This window comes from Neomonachus schauinslandi, chromosome 2, assembly GCF_002201575.2.
Source record: "Neomonachus schauinslandi chromosome 2, ASM220157v2, whole genome shotgun sequence".
NCBI classification, from domain to species: Eukaryota; Metazoa; Chordata; class Mammalia; order Carnivora; family Phocidae; genus Neomonachus; species Neomonachus schauinslandi.
Window position 1 is genome coordinate 176,149,302 of NC_058404.1, and position 4,321 is coordinate 176,153,622.

The window sequence follows — 4,321 nt, forward strand, 5'->3', positions numbered from 1 at the left end:
AAACACCCTCAAGATAGTATCATTCTTATCAGAGTTTATCAAATAGTAAACAAACAAACAAAAAAAGGAAGCTGATGTATTTGACTAGATAATCTATAATCCAGATGTCTGTATACTGTATTTGGAACTCCCCACTTAAATGGAATGACTGGGTGATCATAGCTAGGGGTCCTTTCCTAAGATTTTCCTTCTCTGTTCTCCCTCTTTTCCTCTTCCTACTCTTCCAAAAAGTTAGGACTTTCTATCTGAGAGTTCTATTTAATACTCCTTAACTCAGTTATTTAACTTCTTTTGGTGCGGTGAATTATTGAGGACGACATGACCCTGCCTCTCAAACTTAGAAAAACCTCTCATTCACCAGAATAATGACTATAAAGTCTCTCTGCTCTAATTTAAATAATAATAATAATAATAATAATAATAATGATAATTGTTATTCCTATTATTTAAGGATTGTTTGGCACTGGAACAGAAAAATCTAGCTTAGAAGAATTCGGTGAGGGCACCTGGGTGGCTCAGTTGGTTGGGCGACTGCCTTCGGCTCAGGTCATGATCCTGGAGTCCCGGGATCGAGTCCCGCATCGGGCTCCCTGCTCAGCAGGGAGTCTGCTTCTCCCTCTGACCCTCCTCCCTCTCATGCTCTCTGTCTCTCATTCTCTCTCTCTAAAATAAATAAATAAAATCTTTAAAAAAAAAAAAAAAAAAAAAAAAAAGAAGAATTCGGTGAAATTAAAGGAATTAGGTGCCGAATTCTCAACATATTATAAATTTAATAATCATAAGTCATTGAGGTATATAACTGCAAAGGCACTAGCTGATTGCTCCTTAGGCAAATAGCTGTTTCTGTAGGGATTATTACTATTTTCAGATTTTGTCAAATTTTATGTGGATTTAATTTATTGAATGACATTCGGACAAAAAAATTAGATAATTTTGAGGCTGAAATTTGGTCTAGATTTCCAAAGCCTTTGAAACTGGATTCTAGATTCATATTCTCTTTATTTCTTACTGAATCCTCTTGTAAATCCACTTGGCATTCTCATACCAAATTTATTTGCCTAGATGGGCCTCATTGCATTATGAAATTTGCCCTGCTTGGAAAGCCACAGTGAGACCCATTCCCGTCCACGTAAGAGCCCAGCTTTTATTGCTATTGGAGACCCTGTATTGTTAACTCATCTAATTCATTGACTATTATCATCCATCAAAGTGCCCTGCTCCAACCATACCCATCTTTTTAGATGTCCAATTCAAGATCAACACCTTTGTTATATACTCCCAAATAATTTCATGCCACATTGAGGCCCCAGGCCTTTAAACTTTGGCAACATTTTGTGGCATTTATCACTGTTAGGGAACACAATCTTATGCTGTTTGCTTTCATTTGTGTCACTACTTGAATGCTTGATATGGTCATTTCCTGCTGAAATAGATTACAATTCTTTGATAAAGATTTATTATATTTTACATTACTCCAAATTTCTTTTCTGTTTACTTCAGGGTGTAACACAATACTATGCACATAACAGATAACTATTTTAGAGATAAAAACACATGCAGCATGTTACAGAATATAATGCTCTTTAACATGAATTATATTGTTTGATTATGCATGTATGTGAAATAGGTCTTATTATCCTCTTTTGTAGATGACATTCATGAAGCCCAGTAATATTAAATAATTCAGTCAAATTCACAAAATAGTAAAATACAGAGTCGGTATTTAAACCGAGGGATTCTATTTTTATATTTGTGCTCAAAAAACAAAATTAAGGTGTATAAAGAAAGACCAAAAAATTATAGAATTATATTGTGTGTATGTAAGTGTATGTGGTGTTGGAGAGGAGATGCTTGAAAACATAGACTTGATTATATTCATGAATTGAGAAGCATTAATGTGGTTTTGATAAGTGATCTGTGCATTTCAAAAATTAAAAACTGCATCTTTCAAGTAGGTAATGCTATTTGAAGTTGACAAAAATTTAGGTAAATTTTGCCCTGATATTACTAATAAAATGGTATAGTTTTATGTATTTTAATTGAGTTAGTTGTATTCAAAGTATTATTGTGCTCACTTCAGCAGCACATATACTAAAATTGGAATGATACAGAGAAGATTAGCGTGGCCAAAGCTTTATTAAGTCTACCACTAAGTATGTAATTTATTGCTTTTGCAATATTAAATCTAATTTCTATTACAGATAGTTGGAGTCAATTATTTCCTCATTATAGATTTTCCTACACGTATAACTAATATACAAGTATTAATTATAAAATGAGATTCACATATCAAATTGTTTCCAATCTGTACTTCATTGAAAATCAATTCAAAAAACAAAAAAAAACCAGTTTTTGAGAAATACAATTATCATGGATGTAAAAGCTCTGAAAACTCTCCTATAATTTTATGAAAGTGTATATTGCTCTTGGTAGTAAGTATCTATTAGTTGACATCATGTTTTCTAAGTTACCTGACAAAAACAAACTTAATTCTGATTCTTTGGCACACTCTAAGTCTTGTAACAGGCTCCAAAAAAACGGGTTTTGAGACAAACCGACCTGAGAAAACAAATCTTAGAAAAGCCCTGGGTTTTGCAAAAAAAGTACCTGGGGCTTTTTTGAGAAAGCTGCAAGTTTTTCCAAGATTGTGATAAGCTGGCTGTTCATCCAGATGAAACTTAGACACAATGCATGCATTAAATGTGTTGAGAACATGACAGCTTTCTCCCAAATTTGATTATAGAAATATGGCAATGACACACACTATCAATTTGTTAATTATCCAGGGTCCTGTTATCACAACCCTGTTTGTTGTTCTCACAAAAAGAAGGAAGGAGAAAATCTAGAATAATGTTTTTTCTAAAGATATGTGAGGAAATTGGCCCCCAAATTCTTTTCTGAAAAATATGTCATGACAGGAAAACTCAGGGGACTCTTAATCTGCTTCTAATTAACAGGACATATTGGTCTTAAAACAACATATCTGATTCAAACTTTATTCCGGTATTTTTTGCACAAAAACAAGAGGTATGTATATTAAAGTGAAAGGGTGTCATCTCTCTCTCTCTCTTTTTTTTTTTTTTTTTACTCCCCATTTTCCTGAAGAATGGTGCCCCTGACCAAAGGGCAAAAACAAGAATACAGAAAGAAGGACATTACATTGAGCAAAAATAGTAAGTTTTGCTTCCATGAATGCACTGGGCTTTGACTGCTTCCAACCTTTTTATAGAATTCATTATGTTATCAAAACTTCAAAAGAAATGTCTTAGTAAAAAAAAAAAAAAGGCATAAAACTTAGTGAAACAACCCATGTTTGTACTCTTCTAATACACTCCCATAGTAATTTTTTTGTTCTTCAAATAGAGCCCCCGATACATGCTTCCTTCTTGTGCTACTTTCTTCTTTCTCCCATTGGCAAATACCTTGAGAATTGGGATTGTGTCTTATTTCTGTCTCTTTGCCACGTGGCATCTACATAGTCTTTGCTAAGATGAACGCTGCACAACTATTTTCAATGTTAGATGAAGACAGGGTAAGCGGGTGGTGGTGTAAGTTTTGTAAACAAGACTGAAAATAGATTTAATGGAACTCTCAAACAAAAGTACTTATTTTAATATTTCCATGATTTTTCATGGACCTTCTTACTTTGAGATTTAAAATTGTATATGTGAAGTCAATATGAACCATGAGTTCCTAATTCCAAAAGAAAGCATTCGAAATTGAAAAGAAATGTGAATGTGCCCGTCTTTCTCACTAAGACAACTTGGTTGACAAATGAATAAATCAGTTGCTTTTGACATGATTTTTGGTATGACAATTTAAAATTAATCTAATTCAACTGTCACAGTCAAGATAATCAGATGTTAGGGGCGCCTGGGAGGCTCAATCAGTTAAGCATCTGCCTTCAGCTCAGGTCATGATTCCAGAGTTCTGGGAGGGAGTCCATTAAACAACACAATGTGGAGGTACGGAAAATGATTTTTTTTTAACTCAGAACTTTATGCAAGTCACAACATAGTTTATAAACAGAACCTCTGGTATATATTTGATATGTATTTCATGATGTAATATACATTATTCCAGGCATAGATATGTACAGCAAACCACAGGGTAATTAAGAGATTTCAAATCTCAAGTTCTGACTTTTTATCATTATAGCAACATGAAAAATCTTAATAAGTAAAGCTAAGGTATTCTCTCAGATTTTTTCCTGTTTTATTTTCATTTATCTTATAGCAGTGGTATCACTTGTGAACCAACGACTCCAAATGAAAATTAGGACTCCTACAAAAATCTGCCTAATGCAAAAACACCTCAGTAT

The 4,321-nt window shown here is 33.5% G+C and overlaps 1 non-coding gene across 1 annotated transcript; it reads left to right on the forward strand.

The window, feature by feature from the left end:
* The first annotated feature begins 2,067 nt into the window (after nucleotides 1-2,067).
* On the forward strand, nucleotides 2,068-2,175 carry LOC123324206. The gene has a single exon (XR_006539690.1). It is a non-coding gene; the product is annotated as a U6 spliceosomal RNA (small nuclear RNA).
* The last annotated feature ends 2,146 nt before the right edge of the window (nucleotides 2,176-4,321 follow it).